Below are 22,503 nucleotides of genomic sequence, written 5' to 3' on the forward strand. Positions count from 1 at the left end.
ACAACTCACTTATGGCCTATCACAACTCCATCTCTCATCGCACACAGTGGTGCACAGACAATCATCTGCAATTAAATGTCTCCAAGACAAAAGATCTGGTGGTCAACTCCCCCCGCAGGTCAACCTCCCAGCCCACACACCACCCAGTCAGCATCAGTGGTGAAGCAGTCGGGATGGTGGAGGGTCACAAATGTCTTGGTGTCACCCTGGACAATAAACTGAGCTATGACCCACACACCACTGACATCCGAAAACTCCGATCACTCTCAGTTGCCCCCCGCCTCCTGCTGCTGCTCTACAAAGCATCATCCAGCCCAGCCTCCTCCACTGCACCCTGCTTCTTCTACATGCTGTCAGACCCAACAAGAACAGACTCACCCTAACCTCACGCAAAGCTGCCCAGATCAGCGGCCTCCCCACTCCCTATCTCACAGACCTTAACAGCTCAGCCACTGCACGCAGAGCTCGCACAGGACCCCAGTCACCCCCAACCCATGTTCCTCACTGCTTCCCTCTGGACACCAGGACAGGTCACAAAAAAACAAATTCAACAATAGCTTTGTCCCCAAGGCATCACAGGACGAAACAAAACTCAAAAACGCCAGTGACATGAATGTGTCTGTGTCATACTGTACGTCATTTGTTGAGAAGCCTTGTGTGTGTGGCAAAAGTATGTTGTATCTGTGCGGTTTGTGTATATTTGTTGGGTGTGGCACTCAAGATGCATGGAAGTGGAAGTAAATTTTCCTTATAGGACAAACAAACAAATCTCTCTTTATCATACTTCGATCTGATATTGTCTGCCATTCATTGTGGACAGCAAAGAAAGAATTTCATCTGTACAGGGAAATGTGTGTCCTCACTGCATGTGACAATAAAACTCTGAAACCTTGAAACCTCCCAGATGGATGCAGTTTTGAGGAAAAACTCATGAGGCCTCACAGTGTTCTTGAGTACCAGAGTTTCATAATGATAGGGAGCTGTTTATGTCTATTTGTTTGACAAATATCGACATTATGTTTTGATGCTTCACCACTCACACACACACACACACACACACACACACACACACACATGCACACACACTCTGCTGCAGTGTTTCAACTGTGGGGGGGCGGTGTTGCACCCGCGGATGATGCCATGAATATACCGAGACCATCCTGGTATGTAGTGAGTGGGAAGCTCTGCAGCAGCATCACAGTGCTTTTATCATCTTAATATGGCGGCACGTACGGCCTCGGGGTTCTTCCTGGTGGACTCTGTCCATCCTGTCTCTGAACCACCACTTGACACAGAAAAGACAAACCAGAGATGTTGACCTCCTTCTCTCCTTACTTCTTCTCCCTCCTCTTTCTCTCTGCTCCCTCCCTCCCTGGTGGGCCTGCCAAACTGTCACATAGTACTGGAGCGTGTCCTTAACTCTGTTTTGTCATCCTGTCATCTTCCCTGTCCATCCATCCATCCATTCATTCCTCTCTCAGCTGCCCAGTCTTGGTTTCCCCTGGGGGATTCATGGTTGACCAAAGCACGGGCCCTGATCTGCTCTGAGCGTGTGTGTGTGTGTGTGTTTGTGTTTGTGTGTGTGTGTTTGTGTTTGTGTGTGTGTGTGTGTGTGTGTGTGTGTGTGTCTTGAATTTACAGGTAAGACGTTGCAGCCTGTCTTCTCTGATCCTTCCTCTTAGCTCCCCCCTCTAGTAGCTCTCACAGATGATAACATGAGTGGTCTGAGATGATCCTGAGCTCAAACACTCTGGACAGCATTTACACAGTCTTTGTGCGTTCATGTGTACAGAACGTGTGTGTATGCATGCATGCGTGTGTGTGTGTGTGTGTGTGTGTGAGTGCGTGATGAATGGGCCAGTGCCAGGCGGCATTCCCTCGGTGGCCTTGGATCAATCTGCTTATCTGTTAGCTGCCAGCACTGCCAGTGATTAACGACCAGCTCCAAACACAGCACATCCTTATTCATTACCAAACACGTCACACACATGCGCATGCGTGCACAGACAAACACACACACAGAGGACATCCTTTTTCATTATGGTAGATGTCCACACTGGGGACAGTCTTGACTTGGAAGGCACAGAGGTGACAGACAGCAGGAGGGAGATGAATGGTTGCAGCATAAAACCTGAACCGCACACACAAATCTATAAAAACTCTTCACTTCATATACATTTCCTCCTTTTTCTCTCATTCACCATCTTCTCTGGGACTTTCTGACCTTCTTACATCCATTTAGTGCAGGACTTCGCACAATACTTTCCCAGTGTCTTACTCCCTCCTGACTAGTGAGTGTGTGTGTGTGTGTGTGTGTGTGTGTGTGTGTGTGTGTGTGTGTGTGTGTGTGTGTGAGAGCATGAACGTGTGTGTCTTTCAGATACCTGAGATCCTGACCTCGTCTCATCAGGCCAATCAGAACAGACACCAGTCCCCCAGAGGCGCAGTGTAGGAGGCAAGAGAAGGTTGTTACCGGCGGCAACAGAGGTGGCACAGTAACTCGACAAGACAGATGTGTCTTCTTAGGAAAGCATCACAAGACAGGAAAAACCCCAGAGGTGGGCCACAGACCAGACATATTTTTCATTAGAAGAAATTTGAGCAACTTAATTTTACAATTGACTGAGCTCGTTAGCTGTTTTTGGAGCTTTAAACTGCGTCTCGGTCCTTGTAGTGAGTTCCTGAAGTAGAGGAGGAATGAATTATCATTTACCATTTGCATAAATCATGGTTTTAGGGAAGATTGTGATGCAGGTGCTCTCTAGATGTTTACTGCACACATTATATACTCTGTTTTCTGTGACGTTTAGTTTGCCAAGTCTATTAAGCAGGAGACCAGAGTCAAACTTTGATTGTATCGTGGGACTGTGTATGCTGTTTGCATTCGTGGCTGACTACAAACCTCAGGAGGGGAAACAAAAGACGAGTTGCTGAAGTGAATTTGGTTGTTTCACTTATGAAAAAGGCTGCAGTCCATCAGCCAGACGGGGGAGCAACGTGTAAGACATCTTTTCAATGAAACAGCATTATTAGAAATGCGATTTCATGGAGGCCAATAATCAATATAATGTTGCTTCAAAAGCACTAACCTTTCCCGACTTGGAGTCATCGATGATGTCAACAAAGGAAAGCTATTCACCAATAAGCCAAAGTATTGAAACCACCGAGTTTTCTGTTGAGTGTTGGACAGCAGCCTCGCAGTAAATCCCCCTCACGAGGCCCCGATGTTCCGTTTCTATCGAATCTGTTTGTGGGAGGAGTTGATTTGTTTGCAGATCGGTTGTGTTAGAAGCCTCATCAGTGGTTTCAGTGTTTCAGCTGATAGTTGTAAGTCCACACAGAAAACCAACAATTCAAAAGTTGACAAAGACACGCTGGCCTTGCATGACTCGTAGTAATATACATTATTAATATATATATAGTTATTAGTTATTAAGATGTTACTTGATCCACTTACTGCAAATGAATCCTCTCTACTAGTGCTCACATTGGGCCTCTTTATTTTAATGTTCTAGATGCAAATTTTGTCCTCCATAGCAGGGAACCTTTTTGCCCTCAATTTAGTCTGACAGGCAGGAGGCAAAGCTTGACGCTATTTCCAAGAGTTTGTTCTAAAGCAGGCATTTTATATATGAGGTGGACAAAACGACTCCAGGGGAGTCCTGGAACTATCAGGGTTGCCAACTCAGCCACTAGACAACAGATTAATCAACAATAGATCCAATATGTGAAGTTTGCTTCCAAAGACGATCCAAATTAGTGGAAAACCATCCATTTTGGCTACACTTGGTCTTGAAGATTTGAAAATGTGGTAAACCAATGAGATGCCAATCAAAAAGAGAAAAATTAGCTCAGGCCCAAAATATTATGATGCTTTCTGTTGGATTGTGCACACTCCACATGAGTTGTAGCTGTCCCTAGCAAATAGGCCCTAAGTAGGGCAGTAAGTAAGCATTGGTGATTAAAACAACTGGGAATCTGCAGAACATGGAGATGTTTTAGACCAGATTCATTTGTAGTAGATAAAGCACTTGCAATAGCCTGGTGGGTGACTCGTGCACTAAGTCCCAGTCCCCTATGCCAGCTGTCTCAGCACGCGCTGTGTGCACAAACCTTCATGGTGAAGATTTTCTAAAATGCACCATTTGGCAGCACCAGGAAGAATGCAAGACACCGTAGGTGGCAAAGAAAGAGGGTGACAACGGGACATTTAAATTGGCTCTTATTTGTGAAAATCTCCCAATTAAAATAGTTGGAGGCCAGCAAGTGACAGAAATGATAGACAGAGTAGATGGGCGGGAAGAGGGATTAAAGATCTCGTCACCCACTTCCTTTCACTTTTTGTGGCAGACTAAGGAAGATATTTATTCAAGTCAGACTGAATAAATATGCAAACAGTCAAACAGATGAAGAAAGACAATGTCAACAGAACTACTGGAGGCAGCAGCTTCTCTGTCTCTTTCTCCTGGTCTCTCTTTTTAAATTCTCTTCATTCGACGTAAGCGTCTGTGGTCTGTGAGAGGCAGAGACAGAGACAGAGAGACAGACAGAGAGATAGAACCATCCTGACAGCTTGTCTTTGATCTCGTCTTTGGCAACAGCGCTCCAACTTCAAATGGCCTCGGCAGTGGAGGTAGAAGTCTCTGGCACAGTTACCAGGAGTGTCAGTTTGCCTCTCAGACTGACAGTCCCCCTGCACGTCTCCATCTCACACAACCTCGTCTCATCGTGACTCTGGCAGAAGGTTTACGACCTGAGCAGCGTGTGAGGCTGCATCTCTTCTTTTACTGAGTGAGTTATGAGTATACCATCTTGTCCTTAACTCTTTGGAAGTCTAAAGTAAATCCAAAAGTTTAATTACCCTAATTATGGCAGTTTTACTCTTGCTAATATTACCTATAAAGAAGACAACCGCATCAGGAGCTCAAATGAAAGGTAAGTGGACGCCTCGGCGAAGGACCTCAACTCATATCATAACAAAATCTTATTAGGCTTATTAGCAGTCCCAAGCTTGACCTATCACCACAAGTCCAATAAGGTTTATCCAGTTAAATTTAGCTTGAGGCAGGCGGGCTGCCCCCTGACGTGTCAGAACATCGGCTCCAATGAGCGCCCCAACTGAGGATTTCGGTTTTTGCCAGGACACAGAAACCGTTGCCCCATTGCTGAAACTCATTTAGCCATTAGTTTAATAAGTATCTTAAACCATTAGCATGAAGACAGATGCTTCAAATTTAGTTACCAAAGTACGTTCCAATATTTTAAGGCGGTAAAATGCTGTGACAGTGACAATAATTACAAACAAGAAGAATATATATATTATAATATCTGTATACATATACGACAAGACACATATATATATACATATATGTGTATATATATATATATGTGTGTATATACTGTATATACATACTGTATATGTATATATGTGTGTATATATGTATATATATGTGTGTGTATATACATATACACACATATATATGCACAAATATATAAATATATATACATGTGTATATATATGTATATGTGTGTATATATATGTATATGTATATATATATATATATATATATATATATATATATATATATATATATATATATGTATATATGTGTGTGTGTGTGTGTGTGTGTGTGGTCAGCCTTTGTCTGAAGGACGCCTGTAATGTCATGTGCTTCAGTTACTACCAACTGTCTGAGGACGCTGGTATTTTCACTCTACGTGTCCGTGGCTATCAGCACTGTTGTTTGTGGAATGGACTTTGTAATGAAGCTCATTTGCATAGAAAGTGGACAGGTTCTTCCCCAAATGTATGAATATCGGCTTATTTAAATACATGTAAACAGCACCAGAACACCCAGTCGACGTGTGCTTGGCAGTGCAGTTTGAACTGCAGTTCACTTTGGCACCTTCATGAATTCCACGTCCTGTTTTTGACTTTTTGCACATTTAGTTGCACAATCCTTTTGTGCATTTGCATTTTAATTATTGTTCATGGGTAGAAGGTTTACTCTTCAGTGTGCACAACAATGAAGACCAACTTTGGAGATGAGGATGAGGAGAGGGTAGACAATTTTACACTGTGTCATATAAGGAGTTCTTGGACCAGAAAGATTTGAAGAATTGTGAGCTGAAGAGCCACAGGAGGAAGTAACTGTCTGTTCACACAAGACAAAGAACACTGCACAAACGTGCACGCAAAAACCCCTCCTATCAACCAACATGTCGTCCCCGCTGGTCCGTCCTCTGCAGCACCATCAGCTGTTGGTCAACATTGTACCAGTGAGGGACAATGTGTGGCCTACATGCCACACTAGGAAGCCTCCAAACTGCTGGTGGACCTCCAGCTAAAGATCTCATGCCAACAACACAGCATCCTCAACAGCGTTGAAATCCACTGAGTCAGTCTCTTAATGAAAGATCCAAGCCTTTCCCCCACCACTGCCAATCCCTCCACCTCCACATGACTCCTGCTGGGTGGAGGTCTCTATCACGGAGGCACCGAGAGCTAAAGCAAGGAACTCATCGTTTCAGGCTCCTCACTGGCCTCCAAAGGCGGAGGAACTGATGCTATCAACTTAGTGAGCCCATACCAGTATGGAGGAGGAGGCTTTGAAGGAACATATTAGGTTTTGATCCATATTTTATTTTGATCTTGTGGTCTTATTTTCAACCTTCATGCTGTTTTATTGTATTCTTTATGTTCACAATATGAATGGAGCATTTTAAATTTACTCAAAACCAAAACTATCAACACAAAGCTGTACTTGGGCTCGTCCAGCAGTCAAAGCCCGCTGCCTCCACAGCCTGGCACGCATCCCTCAGGAGAGCTGAGTCCACCTGTAGTCCACGCTCACCCACTGTCAGCGTCCTGGACCTAAACTCAGCACGCTCATGCTAATCCCACAGAATCCCCATGAACCCAGACAGGCTCCCACCACTGCTCCCAGTTCAATATGAATGAACTCACCCGGAGATAAATTAACAACAGGATGTTAATAATGTATGACGGGAAGACAGGAAGGGGGGCATACATAAAGGTCAGCACCGGGGTCGTAGCAGTGCATGAAACACCACTTACAAGCCTCCGTTCTCTGATTGGTCACAGAGTCTGCTCCCTTCTCTGTTGTTGGTGGGCCAAGACAGGTTGTGCTGGTTATAAGTTCATGAAAGGCATTCCAGGTAAAGTCATGTGACGACATTCCCAAAGTCCCCTAAATGTCATGCCTGATTACGGCAGAAACTGTAAATCCTTGGCCACATGTGGCACTGCGACTAGTTTATGTGGAATTCCTCTTATTTGTGGCTCACTAGCATTAAAGTTGATGTAAACTCATAATCAAAGCTCATATAATTGAGTATATGTCCATAAACCAGATCTTAGTCTACCTCATAGGCCGGTCAGGGATGTCCTCCACAGGGGGGATGTGCTCTGGTGGACAGCAGGATCAATCTGCAGAATCCAGGCACGCTGACATGGCCTTCAGCACTCACAGTGTGTGTACTTGCAACAGCGCTGTTTTCTGGTCTGTAGGGGGGCGGGGCATCAGCCATGGAGTGAGGACACAGCCTTTTTCACCTAGGCTGGCTTTTTATAAAGTCAAGTTGTAAAAAAAGATCAAATGGATGCTGGTTTATAGAATTACAAATCATTGACTGATCAGCCACCCTTCTCCCCTGCTCCTTGAGCCAGAAGCACAACAGCGTCAAGAGGCACTCACGGTTCCACTGGGATCCACATGCTTCCTGCCGCCCCTTCATGGGACAGTTTGTGTGGATTCCTGCATAACGTCCTGGAGGGTTTTGCCCTTACAATTCCCAAGTTAGCTTTCATACCTGAAGGCAGCACAAGAAGCTAGCTGGAGTTAGGAAAGGAACAGATGTCCACTCTCCTTATTCAAAAGTCAGCGAGCCATGAAAATGATGTTTAAACTGTTTAAACCAAAAGTGCTGCATAATGTGGACTTACATATGGGACCAATGTCACTTGTTCAGGAGTGCGTCTGCTTTCAATTCCTCCTACCTTGAGCAGTGTCACCTCGCACCAGCAAACACACTCACATGCACACAGTAATTGTTCAATTCAAAAGAGGTGCAACAAGATGTTTTGGGTGTACATGGACAGATGAGTCATAGGAGACAGGAGATCCTCGTGCATAGCAGGAGAGATGCATGAGATAGCCAAATTAGCTTCAGGTGGAGTTCAGCTGTCGAGTGAGAGTTATTAAGGGCTGCTTCGATGGGCGAGTGGGAGGAAGTGGAGAGAGGCTACTTGCCACGGCTGGCTCAGTCAAACACACCGACTCTGCCCTCTCCTCACCATTTCCCAAACACATTTATTTCCCTGCCACAGCCAACTATCCCCCGAAAACCATGCTGGAAACCTAGGCCACATCATTAAATCAGCCAGAGCTTTGGCGTGAGATACAGTTAATCCATCATTAAATTACACCGACGCGAACCACAAGCCCCACTCTTAGAAATGGATCTGTGCCTGCCTCTGAAAAGAGCAGAGTTGTAGTCGACACATACAGAGACTCTATCACTCCTCGGCTCATATAAACGTGAGAGCTGGTGATATCAGAGCGGTCTTGTCATGGGTCAGGAGGAAATCTGACACGTTCTAGTAGGTATTTTGTTGTTGGTAGACTATTAGATCGACAGAGAGCTGGAAATATCATCATCCCCCCAGTGAGAGACGGCTCCTGGTGATAGGCGGCAGCTCAGTGATACTGTAAGTGATGCAGATGGCAGTGGGCGGAGAAAACATGCAGGGTTGAGTGTTTCTGCATGTCGACTTGCGTGATTTAGAATACAAAGTTTGGAATGCAGGCATTGGCATGTGAAAAATATGTGGATGCAAAACAAAGCAACTCTGCGATCTCCCTCGCTCTCTCTTCCACACACTCGCAGCTACGGCTTTGTATGTGATTAATGGCACAGCAACACGGTCCAGTGTCACTCACATCTTTATCTCAAGGTTACAGAGCGATGAACCAGAGGACATAAGCTTCTGCAGCAAACAAAGGATTTACAAAATACCAAGTACTTTTCTCATGTTTACCTGCTTTGGGATGAGTAACAGATTTGAAACGGCAGGATGTGATGCATGCAGTCAAATGTCAAACCTAAAGAAATGGACAGCAGGACAGATGGAGGGAGGCCAAAACATACACAGAGATGGAGTGAAAATCTGTATTTTTTACTGTATTTTTTATTCCCTCGTCAGTCTGCATAAGCGACACAGATCAAAGATGGAGAAATGTCACTTAGCAAGCATTAGGCCGCTGCTTTCATCTCCTCTTAGATCAGAGAGATGACGAGGGACTTTTAAAAGGACTTTTAAAAGGCTGCGAGCCTCCCTTTGCCTTTGAAACCCTCCCATCACCCATTTTTATCAGCTGGGAACATGTAAAACACATCCTGATTCTACGGCTAAACGAGAAAAATGTCAGAGATTTCCCTGAATCTGAACTTTAAAAATTCTCCAGCTAATGTGAGGGCCAGATTTTCTTCTGGGTTTTTGAGGATGGAGAGATAGAGATATCGCCTTGAAAAAAATGTGTCCTTTCCTGCTTCCATCCACAGTTCAATATTTGGACTCAGCCAAGGTTAAACCCCAATTGTGCAACCCCTGACATGAATATTATTATCTCTCAGTGTATATTGTTATTTTGTGTAAATGTCAGACCTGCGGGGGATAAAATCTGGCATCGCTGCTCGCTTTTTCACACGAAGCTGACCTATTTATATCATTGTTTTTGTTTCCTGGAGTTTTTACAGAATTCAGACCTCGAGAAGACTAAACAACATCTTACTCATCTATCATCCTTTCATTCGGTCCTCTATTCACTCAGCGGTGTCTGCTGGAGTAACTTTTGCAGACTATGTTTATGTTCTTTAACACAAGCCAAGTATAAGGCTCATGTCTGTATTAAAACCAAAGACAAAATCAATAAAATACAGGAAGTTCAGGGAGCAAACGTAATCAGGAAGGTACCATTCATAAGAAGTGCCCAAATGACCTCTCCTAGAATGCAGCGCTTCAGGTGTTCCTCTGGCGCTGACCGAGGAGCTCCGTGACTGACCAGCGTGACTGTGTGCGGTTCTTCACACCACTGCTGGAGTGAAGTTACTCACAGCCGCAGCGGAGCGTTCCAGTGTGCATGCAGGTTTTTCCATGTTCAGCAGTCCTGCAACAGTAAACACATGTTGCAGGTATCATGAGGTATCAGTGTTGACGAAGTCACACCAAGTCTACCAAGTCACATGTTGGGTGTATTTCACCGGATGGTGGCACCAACTAAACTGCTCTATGAAAAACCCTGCATAAGCAGAGTGCTACTCTACCAGTTCAGGAGATACACCACCAACTGTAACCACCCAGTCAGTCCTGAGCCAACATGGCCACTGGAGCAACAACAATAACACATTCATACATCCAATACATCCCATGCATAGGCGATAAGCATTAGCTCATATGCGCGTGTGTGTGTGTGTGTGTGTGTGTGTGCGCATGTGTGTGTGTGTGTGTGTGTGTGTGTGTGTGTGTGAGTGAGTGGTTTCTCTCACCATCTTATTTGAGCTTTTTTTTGTTCTTTGAGTCATTTTTTATGGTTATAGTTGAATTGTCAGAGCAAAGAAAAAAAGACTTTCCTTTGCGAGTGTGAGCTCTCGACATGACAGTTAACACACACACACACACACACACACACACACACAGGTAATCACATATCTCCTTGCAGACTTTGTTTCAATTAACATTTTTATTAGGCAGAGGGAAGCGAAGGAGGAGAAAGACGGATTGAAAGTCAGAAAAATTCTTTGTTGTGTTTGTATTGGCACATGCACTTATGCAAATGAGCTTATGTGCACATTTACCTTAACAGGCAAAAGAAAAAGAAATTTATCATCATGGTTTGGAGAAGACTTACGAAGCTTGGCAGAGTGAGGGGAGCGGCAGGATGAGGAAAGGAAAAGATAAATAAGAGAAGATTTAAATTCATTAATTTCCTTCTTGCTCCTCATGTGTGGGGAGCTTCCTACAAATTGAGTTTTTCAATCAAGTGTTATTGGCTGCTGAACTGTGGGGCCGCAAATGAAATGTCTCTTAATTGTATGTGCACTTCTTCTGCTGTGTGAGGATCCATAAGTGATGTCATGGCTCTTCCCGAGTCCCATCACCTCTCCTGAACCGGTTCCCAGTTCCATTAAGACCTCTGTGCTCCATGTCTATATGGCTATTAACCCTAACGGCCATTCCGCCGGGATGTAATTCCTAATGAGCAGCTAGCGGATGCAATCGAAATAAAGCATCCGATTTTAGAGGTGGACAAAGGCGTTAAAGAGGGTGAAAGAGAAGTGAAATAGAAAGAAGTGGAGCTGTGGGTAAATGGAGGGTAACTGTGAGACTTCAAATACCTGAATAATACTTGAGACTTCAAATACCTGAATAATACTTGCAACAGCAACACTTTTATAGGATTCTGTGCTGCTGCTGGACCTCCGCTGTTATCTGTAATGTAGCATAACATGCTGCCCGCTGGTCTGCACCTCTGACAATTTATTTCCCAGCAGTTTGTGGCCATTTACTTTATTTTGGATTGTCTGGGAGAGTTACCCCCCCCCCCCCTCCCGAACCGCAGAAAAGAATGTAGAGACAAGCAGGATGGGGAAAAAGCAGGGTTAGTGTAGATAAAATCACGGCTCATTGTATCAGATCTGTGAGTGTCAGCCGTCTCATAATTCTGTTCTAATTGAGTCACTGAGAAATCTGCTCCCTGCCGTCGTGAAAAACAATGAGACAGAAATATAATAATCTCCTCAGTGTCAACCGTTGACACACGTAACTGTGAGGACAGGCGGGAATAGAGAGAGCGCGTGAGTGTGGACGCTAAGTAAGATGGAGGGATGACGAGACAGAAAGGAACCAACGAGACCAGAGAGAGAGTGGCGTGTTTCGGCTGTCTGAGTTGATTAGCGTCAGCAGCAGACGGGAACACTGATGGACACTTTAGGGAGAAGGTGTGTGTGAGTTGAAGGGTGGTGGTAAGGCCTCCATGAACACGGATGTACTCACCCCAGAGAAAGAGAAGGTGTGTGTGTGTGTGTGTGTGTGTGTGTGTGTGTGGATTGCATTACATTTTCAGGGGCACCTCATGATGGAGAGAGTCGGGCCCGACCCCTCTGCCTTCCTACATCAATCACAGCCTCCTTCCCACTGCCAACCTCAGGACTTAGCTGTGACCTCTGACCCCACCTTACCATCCACCACATGGAGTGCCAGTGGGAGCAAACACACCCTACAGATCCAAAGGCCAGATGCAACATTTCCGCCCTGAAGCAACCAATCGGATTTACTGTAGCTGCAGCTTGACAAGCTTCTTCTTCTCCTCCTCCTCCTTTTGAAGGTTTGGTAAACTGGGCTGGAGTGCTGAGCAGGTGTATGGAAATGTAGAACACACTGGAAGCCTGTGTCCTTTTGTCACATCACTGAATAGGTGATAGATTTCCCCAGGTTCTCTTGGAGGTTCCCCAGTGTGACGCTGCCTCTTTCTCAGCTTCTCATAAACACTCTATATTCCACTCGCACATATTGGACAGAGTCGGGGGAGGTGCAGCCGTCCGGTCGTGTGTTCAGCTGTATTATGAAGTGTTTGTCCTGAATGAGACCAGTTGTCACTGCTCCAGCTTCCCTCCAGCACCAGCATGTTTTTGTGTCTGATAAAGATGTAAAGATATATTCCCGTGTCAGTGATATCTCAGGCACTGTGCCACATTTTATGAATTTAATAAAACTGCTACTTAGTAAAATGTGCATTTCATACCGTCAGTAATTTAAGTGACTGTTTGGCAAATATATCCACAGCATGTGACATACTCTTCTGCACATAGTCTTTTATTGCGCATGCATATTTTGTCTGTGTGATTCCATCCATTTTCTTCTGCTTGTTCCTATTAAGGGTTTGGGGGGGTGGAGCCTATCCCAGCAGCTATGGGCGAGAGGCGGGGTTCACCCTGGACAGGTCGCCATTCGCACTCACATTCATACCTCAATTTAGAGTCTGGATTAACCTGGTCCCTCTTGATGTCTTTGGACTGTGGAGGAAGCTGGAGTACCAGAGAGAACCCAGCAGGAACAGGGAGAACATGGAGACTCACACAGAAAGACCCCGTGCTGCAGCCGGGGCTCCACCCACAACCTTCTTGATGGGGGGCCACAGTGAGGACCACTGCTCCACCCACAACCTTCTTGCTGGGGGCCACAGTGAGGACCACCTCTGTGTGATTCCTTTGATTATAATTGTGAAAGCTGACCAACTGTCATAAGCAATTAAATCTATGCATCACCCAAAAAGTGTATTTGATGTATGCAAATAAAATAAAACCATGATTCAACATCTGTAATAATAATAATAATAATATGATAATGATGATAATAATCAGCAGGGATAAAGGGATAATCAACTCGTAGCCATGTGTATACACGGTTTTGGATGCACGACATTGAGGCAAATTAACTGCAGATTTAACTGCATTGAAACGCTAATCATTAACATTGAGTAGGGAGCGGATCTGAGCTTGAAAAAGGGTGCAATCCCCCATCGCAGTGGTGTGAACTGCACAGAAAAAAAGGACGGCGCTGGTCAGAAGACATCCAACGCGGTCCAGGATGATTATTTCCTTAAATGCTTCAGATGCTCGTCCTCTATATTTTGCTGTGTGATGTCCTTGTTGTGATTTACGCTCACACTTTTGAGAACTTGATGATGTTGAGGGACTTGTTCATGATGCTGAAGTAGCTTGAACGTCGACCCTCGTGTCCCGTGTTCACATACGTCCTGAGACTGACGGGACTTTCCCGCACCGTTGCGGTGCTCTCATGCTGGAATGTTCTTGAAATATTCTTTAGTTCTTTGAGTTGTTTATCAGCTGGTAGTAGGGAAGCTTTGACAGTTTACAGTTTCCATAGTAACACATTAGCTGGCAGAGTAATTTCAAACGGGTGATTAAGCTTGAGCCCAACTACATGTGCACATATCAGAGGCGAGTCAACACCCTGCCAGCCAATCAGAAAAGAGTATTCGGCCTGACCGTGGTATAATCTTTATTATGCAGCACCTTTCATATGCAGAACGCAGCTGTGCTGTAAGTCAAACCCATGGAGTTGAGCGACTGCTGTGGTTGTTGCTGCCAATCGCATTTATAAGAGGAAAAACCACGTACAGCTGATTTCAAAGCTCTCTGTTCACAAGTCCAGATTGATGACAACCTTCCTGGAAATGCAGCAGAGTGAGACGTGCAGTTTTTGTTTGTATAAATAAATGCAATGGAGTGAACATCACGTTCCCACAGACACGAATATGAAAGTAAATTACAAATGTAAAATGAAAATGTACTGTGCTCCTGTCCTCCACTTCCTCTACAGGCCGGGAAGCACCCGTTGTTCTGCCTCAGGAACTGTTCCTTCCTTCCTGTCCCTATTTGTGTCACCTGCAGGATGAAAACGTCTCCCAGCACTCACGTTATTTTACACTTTTCAACTCCCCGCCTGCTTGTGCTGCTTCTCTTTGGTTTTTTTTCCCACTTGTCACCTCTGTTCCCCCTCCTCTCTCCTTTATCACAGCCTTAGCCTCATAGCCACCAGGGTTTTGATATGTTTCTATTTGCTTTCTCTTTCTTTTTTTTCTTCTTCTGTTTTCTTTTTCTTTTATTCTTTTTCTCACTCGTAACGTCCTTGGTTTGATGTCCCACCAACCAGGCTTAGGGAAAAGTGGGATGAGCATTTGAGGTGCAGAGAAACAATAACAACAGGATGTGTCTGGCAAAGGGAACCCTCTCACAGCTCCGTGTTTGTGTGTGTGTGTGTGTGTGTGTGTGTGTGTGTGTGTGTGTGTGTGTGTGTGTGTGTGTGTCAACAATGTGTGTGGTAGTGCGTCTCAGCGTGTGTGCAAGTCTTCTTGGAATTATGGTTGCCCTTGAGATAGAAGTCAACCTTTGAAGCTGCAAACTGCCTCCATAAGCACCTCCACAGTGGTTAAAAACCTGTTTGGTAAACTCTTTCCACAGCACTCAGCATGAGGAAAACTAAATCAAATGTTTGTCTTATGTTTGAAGCTGATGACATCGGTACTTTTGGGTGCTTTCAGCTCAAGCGTTTCTGATGGATCCATCAATGTCTAATCGTGGTCTTCAAATTTCCAGATTATGTTCCGTGGTGTCATTTTGTCCTCCCAGAAGAAACATCTGGAATGATCACGACACAAATGACCTTTATTCATATTTTACGCACTGATGCCATCTTGCTGCTTCGTTATGACAACAGGAAACGATGACATCAGTACTGGGTCAGCGGGTCTGTGCCTGGGTCACAAACACCAAATCCTGGCAGGACACTGCTGGTCAGTGGCACTGGGAAGTTTGTTGCTTGAAGGACATTCAAGTATTTTACTGCTGTACATGTTTTTGTTTGATTCATGAGCCAAATAATATTTCTGAAGAACAATATTCATCTGAACCTAAACTATAATCTTTCCCCGATCCTGACCTGAGTCCAACCCTCAGCCTCGACGTGACTCTTAGCCCTCAATCAGCCATGTTAACGTGGACTTATCCCTAGAGGCCAGCACAAACGCGTGAGTGTGAATAAGTGTGAAAGCGGATCCGCCCCCAGTTGTATGTCCAGTTCTTCCAGGGTTTGAAAATATAAGGCTCTTTAGCACCCAGTATGTTGCCCAACTTATCAAATATGGATAAATGGTTGAACAATCCCACCCACCCATAGGCGCAGCAGGCTATCAAAACCTTCTTCTCCAAATCAGGCGGTTGAATGTTTAGGAGGAGGGTCACAGGTCTTGTGAACTACAAGGCTGTCAGGCCTCACAAGAACAGCAGCCCACCCCCCCAACACACACACCGTTACAGAATACAAGGCTGACCCTCTCATCGTCAGCGCTCTGGATTTCAGCATGGGATGATGGTGGGAGGGCTGGAGTTCTGCTGGCTTCCAATCAAAGCCCCAGCATGATGGAAAGACAAAGCCCTCAGGTGAAACTCACAGCGAGCAGCAGAGAGTGAGAGAGAGAGAGAGAGAGAGATCCAGGGAGAAAGATGATGCAGTACTGAGTACCAGCAGTTACACACCCTCCGGAGTAAAAGGAACAAACACATTTGTTTCTCAGCCCACTTAAAGTTCAGCCTTTCATGGCGCAGGAAGTGGTACTGCAATGATAGCGTCACGATAAGAGAGCGGGCCTCCGTGTGCACATAGAATTTATCCAGAGTTCACCGCAGTTGCACTCAACAACATCATACAACTCCTGACTACGTCACAGTGAAGCTGCTTGTCCTGCTGCTCAGCGTCCTGCCTTACACTCAACTCTGGGAGGGGGCAAGGTCGTGCAGCAGTACCACAGCGGCACCACATGGGGAGCCAAAATGGACACACTCGGCATTTCCACTCAAGCTCCACTGTAGAATACTGCGCCCCAGTCTGGTGTTCAAGACCCCACCACAAGAGGATGGATGCAGACTGTCCGCCTATGAGCCCCCCAATAAACCAGCTGCCCGTCCTTACTGGCACCTCCCCAGCCACCATCAGACCAGAGGCAGCCGTGCTGGCCCTCAGTCTGAAGGCAGAGACACCAGGATGTGAGCACCTGAAGTCCTGCCGCTGCACCACACAGCACCATCTGAGGCTTCAGGGTCACAGCGAGACAGAAGACCGTCTGGCCGGCATTAAATCAGCGCCCCCATGGACGTTCCTGGTGAGGACCTGCCCCACAAGCAGCAGATAACCATCAACCACCAGAACGCAGGCCTGGGACGTTACGGCGAGTGCAGGGACCAACACAGACCGTAGAGCAAACAGTCACCAGCTGCCCACCTACCAACCACCCAATGGTACGCGGTCTGGTCGATCTGGACGGTGACATGTTGGCCTGGCGACGGAGATTTGGGCAAACACCAGAAGAAGAGGATGAAGCTGCTTCGGATGTGTGTGTGTGTGTGTGTGTGTGTGTGTGTGTGTGTGTGTGTGTGTGTGTGTGTGTTGTGTGTGTCTCTCTCTCTCTCCACATGGATTTAAATCCAGCAGGCCTGCACAGAAATAAGGCCACAGCCATTCTCAAAAATTCAGATGCAAGTTAAGTGGAACTGGGGAGAAAGCTCCACTGTGACCAGTTGGTCATAGTTAATGTGATTATTCTATAGAACGAGTCCATTGATAAGCAGCTCAGGGCCTTGTGAGACCGGTGCCTCGAACAAACTGGGTCCCTGTGTGGATTCAACTCATCCAAAAACTTGAAAAATTTGACAAACAAGATATAAAGTTGTGAGCACATGAAGAGGTTGAAGGAACACAATCAATGTGGCTGTGATAACAGAGTTGTACAACAGAACCAACACCTGAAAAACACAAGGAACAATAAAAGTGTCCGTCCTGTTTAATTCGATCAGTCGAACTCAATGGGAATACACTGGACAAACAAAGGAGAGAAATAAGTCGACATAAACATCATTCGGTGGAAAGTAGTTGTGTAAAGTGTCAACCATCTTGTGGTCGACACCTGGTATACATTGACGTCTGTTTGTGTTGAACTGGGTTGCCATAGTAACTTAACATAGTAATGTATCAATCAATACGCCTCAAATTTCTCCATATATGGTCGTTGAGGAACCACAGCACCATATATATTTAAACAGATTACTGACATTCTTATAGGTTTTATATAGTATGACACACACACACACACACACACACTGATATGACTTGTAACTGTGTATAGTTTTACATACACACGTGCAGACACACTCGAGCAGACACACATGCACAGACATGATTTGTAACTGTGTATAGTTTTACACACACATGCAGACACACACACACTCGAGCAGACACACGCACAGACATGATTTGTAACTGTGTATAGTTTTACACACACACGTGCAGACACACACACACGTGCAGACACACACACACACACTCGAGCAGACACACACGCACAGATATGATTTGTAACTGTGTATAATTGTACACACACACACACACGTGTATGAAGTTACTACACAGTTGATGTCAGGATATTTATGCCTGGGTTGTTTCTTGTATTTGTAATTAATTCCTGATTGTCAGAGAGTGTCTGCTGGGTACGAATGTGGTTCATCGATTGACGGAGATGTCTGCAGCTGGAGGATGACCTCCGAGAAACTTTCAGTTACCTGATCAGTGCGATCTTCTCCTCACCTGTCTGTCACATCAAGCAATCCCTCTGTTTATGTCCATGAAAGGAATGTCAGCGTGAAGGTTGTTGAGGTGCCTGTCTCGAGTCCCCAGATAGGATTGTTCAGTCTGTCGTCAAAGTTGGACAGAAGTGACCACAGAAAAAGGCGAAGGTGATCTCTGCACCTAGAATGAGGCAAAGGCAGCGAGCAGGACATTTATGAATAGCCTCTCTCACTGTCAGAAATAAAGAGAGATCTCGTTTTTGATTTTCTGAACCTTTTCTGAAGAATTCGGGATTCTACTGAAGGTATTTTTTTTCCTTTGTGACTCCGTTTACAGTGTAACTGTAAAAAGACTCCAACATGAACGGCGCAGCGCAGTAGACTGGAACCATGTCTTCAAAGTCATGCAGCACATCTCTTTTTGCAGTTACGACGCTCTGAAATGACACCAAGCTGTATTCCTCAGCGTGAAATCAGGTTGTATGCGTCGTGTTACTGGATGTTGAGTCTGGTTAGACACAAGGGCACTCGGTTAGGACGAGGGACGGATCACGGTTCAGTGTCAGGTAACACTCCTGCCTGATTGGCCCCCCTTCCATGAGCCAAACGAAGGAGTCAGTGGCAGAGGAGCCCCCACGAGTCTGTCCAGCTGCTCCTCCGTTGGAAAATATAAGCCTCTTTCATGCTCTTTTCAAGGTTAAAGTACTGTTGTGTTTTTTTAACTTCATTCTGACATGAAACAGGAGTGCTCGAGCCACTGAATGGTATTCATCAACTGAAAGTACTTGTTGTCATCCTTTTACTTAAAACCTAAGAGCCTCAACCACTGATATGATATTAAAGCGTGTGTGGGCTCTGGAGAAGAGAGGAAGGAGCGAGGGAACGCAAGTTGCTGTATCTGTACAAGGTTAGCAATAATATCCGTCCGTACATGTACTTGATTGGCCCACGGTGCATCGTGCTCACTCAGACTAAGAGATAGTGGACTTGAGGCAGACGGAACCTTCTGGAGGACAACGATTCCACTGTGGTCACAAGCCTGGCCGGTGTTCCAGCTCCACCAGGACCATGCAGAGGGAGTGGGGCACACGTTGAGGCTTTTCAGGGGACCATCTTTGATGGAAAATTCTTATCATGAAATCTTGTCCATTGTTTATCTGTAATGTATGCATTCCTCTAGTTCTTTCATAATTACTTTTTTTTTTATCTTTCTCTGTAAGTTTATCAGCCACCGGCAGCTATGCTTTCCCAGACACCTCGGCAACCAGGACGGAGATAGAGCCAGAGCTGATGCTGCTCTGGGTGGAAACGACACCAAGGAATTGATGTGTTCGCTGAATAATCGTGCTCATTAATTAACAAGCCAGCACTTTTTCTTATGTATTTGTCTTTATTTGAAAGGGACAGAGCACACATTGATGAACACCAGCATAAACACATCTGTCAAGATGCTGTCAGAAATGCTTCTTCACCGTTATCCACATCAGTGTGGCTCAGGGGGTGTTGGGTTCATGTGTGGGAAGTGCAGTGTATCTTGGTTGACGCGCAAAGCTGAGGAATTTAACATGTATGTTGGTTAACACGCATGACACACAAGCACCATCTGTTTCCATATTGTCTTAGTTAAAAGAGTTGATTCTGCCATTGCCTCAGCTAACTGGAGCCCTAGATAGCAATGTAGCAAGAACCCCCCCCCCCACACACACACACGCACACACACACACACAAAACAATCTGCCCAACCGCCAAAGACATGGTAAGATGGTGATGCTGAGAACATCATACACGCCTTTTTTTAGTGTTGGCTGAGAAGCATGACTGGGTTAGCCAATGTTGGATGCAGCTCAGGCGTTGTTTGTGGGGTGGAGCTAACGTTGCCCAAGTATAGAACCGTCGTACTCCAGGGACCATTTTCTGTCGGTTAAGCGTGACATTACCCATCAGGTGGCTTGTTCAGAGGGTTAAAATGAGACGATTTCACCGTAAGGATTTGGTGCTCGACTGTATCAAATGCTTTTTTTAAACTAAAAACACTGCACCTGTGCAGCTGCAGGAGTCCAGGAAACCTTTGATTTCTTCTAAAAACTCACTGACTGCAGCTTCAGAGGAGAAATTCAAAGGGCAAAGCATGCAGGGGAGTGTGGCCATTATAGAGGCGTTTAATTGTTGAGCTACCGACTTTCTGTTACTTTACTGATAATTTGTAGAATGTTAACCGGCCTGAAGTTGGTCATGAATGTCTTAGCTCCAGTTTTAAACTGGACTGGCCAAGCCCGCCTTCCCAGCTGCTGGAACAGCAGTGTGCTGAAAGGTCAGGTTTACAAGTTGTCTTAATTTGGCCGATCAGTGAGTCTTTGTGTTCTTTGGGAAAGCTGGTGTCACATCCGTAGTCATCCTTAGCTCTGGAGTCAAGCTTCTTGATGATATTAGCTACTACAGATTCAGAGACCTCTCTCATCATAAAAACCAGGTGCTGCATGCTTGATAGGGTTACTAGCGTGGTCCGGCGGATATAAAAGCCGAAATATCTCTTTCCAGGCAGGCTGTTCTCGATGAAATATACATTTATGTGGCAGTCCCTGAGGTGACTCGCCAGGGCGTTCAGGATTGTGTTCCTCTTAATTTATTTTGCAGGGTGGAAAAAAAATCTCACCAATCTTCTTCCTTGTTGACACTTTAACTGCATTTGTGAGAGCAAGAGAGATGTTTGCTGTCAGAAAACAAAGTGTAGCACTAATCATTCTTGTAATGTGGAAGAATAAACTACATGTATTTTGAGGCATTATTACTGAGGGGAATCTCTCGTCTCTGTATGGCTCTTAATTAACATGAAGATGAAATTAATCAGCAACATGATGCCGTTCTTCTGTTCTAGGAGTACCGGCTTACTGTCATTTGTTCTTTGGAATCTCTTCATTGGCTAAAAGACATTTGCAGGTTCAGGATGTTGGTGTGGATGTTGGTGTGTTGGTGTGGATGTTGGTGTGTTGGTGTGTGTGTTGGTGTGGATGTTGGTGTGTTGGTGTGGATGTTGGTGTGGATGTTGGTGTGTTGGTGTGTGTGTTGGTGTGGATGTTGGTGTGTTGGTGTGGATGTTGGTGTGGATGTTGGTGTGTTGGTGTGGATGTTGGTGTGTTGGTGTGGATGTTGGTGTGTTGGTGTGGATGTTGGTGTGTTGGTGTGGATGTTGGTGTGTTGGTGTGTGTGTTGGTGTGGATGTTGGTGTGTTGGTGTGGATGTTGGTGTGGATGTTGGTGTGTTGGTGTGGATGTTGGTGTGTTGGTGTGGATGTTGGTGTGTTGGTGTGGATGTTGGTGTGTTGGTGTGTGTGTTGGTGTGGATGTTGGTGTGTTGGTGTGGATGTTGGTGTGGATGTTGGTGTGTTGGTGTGGATGTTGGTGTGGATGTTGGTGTGTTGGTGTGGATGTTGGTGTGTTGGTGTGGGTGTTGGTGTGGATGTTGGTGTGGATGTTGGTGTGTTGGTGTGGATGTTGGTGTGGATGTTGGTGTGTTGGTGTGGATGTTGGTGTGGATGTTGGTGTGTTGGTGTGGATGTTGGTGTGTTGGTGTGGATGTTGTTGTGTTGGTGTGTCCAGCGGCAGTCCTGCCTGCTCTTTAGTCTTTTGTCCGCTTTCGTTATCAGTGGTAAGATGTGACAAGTTTTGCTGTGGAAGCAGTGAGCAGTGAGCACAATTATGATTATGATTATTATCATTATTATTATTATTATTATTATTATTAATTCTACTTTAAGTAGCACGCCAGCAGCGAGTTGTTGGGTTGTTGATCTTTATCTTGCCAAGATGGGAGCAGCAGCAAACCATAACCAGGATTTTAATTTCATTTTCTCGCTGTGATGTGAGATAAGAAGTGGAATGTTTCGAGGCGAGAGCGGTGGGCTCTAAACGTCTCTCTGGTGTCATTAATTAGCAAGCTGGAGCCCAGCGGTGCGCCGGCTGTTGGGTCATGGTCCTTCATGTTTGTGGGTGACATCCCAAGCGGAGATGTAGACACTGTTTCACTCGTCCTCGCAGACGCAGACTGTGTGTCAAACCACATACGAATGTAGTGCCTCGACATGCTCAGGAAGTTCGAGCCGCACGCTGCTCCTGGCTGCTCACACCGAAGTACACTCATGTAAGTCAGGTGACAGCCATGAGGTTGATGTCGAAAACATACCGATAAACTTCTGTCACGTTTTCCACCGTTGTTTAAAACAAATGATGCTATTTCAATTATTCCTCTCTACAGGTCCTTGTCTTTTTCTGCTGTCCTTCCCTT

Source organism: Aulostomus chinensis, chromosome 8 (assembly GCF_037954235.1).
Source record: "Aulostomus chinensis isolate RoL2024-O1b breed Wild chromosome 8, RoL_Achi_v1.0, whole genome shotgun sequence".
Classification (NCBI taxonomy): domain Eukaryota; kingdom Metazoa; phylum Chordata; class Actinopteri; order Syngnathiformes; family Aulostomidae; genus Aulostomus; species Aulostomus chinensis.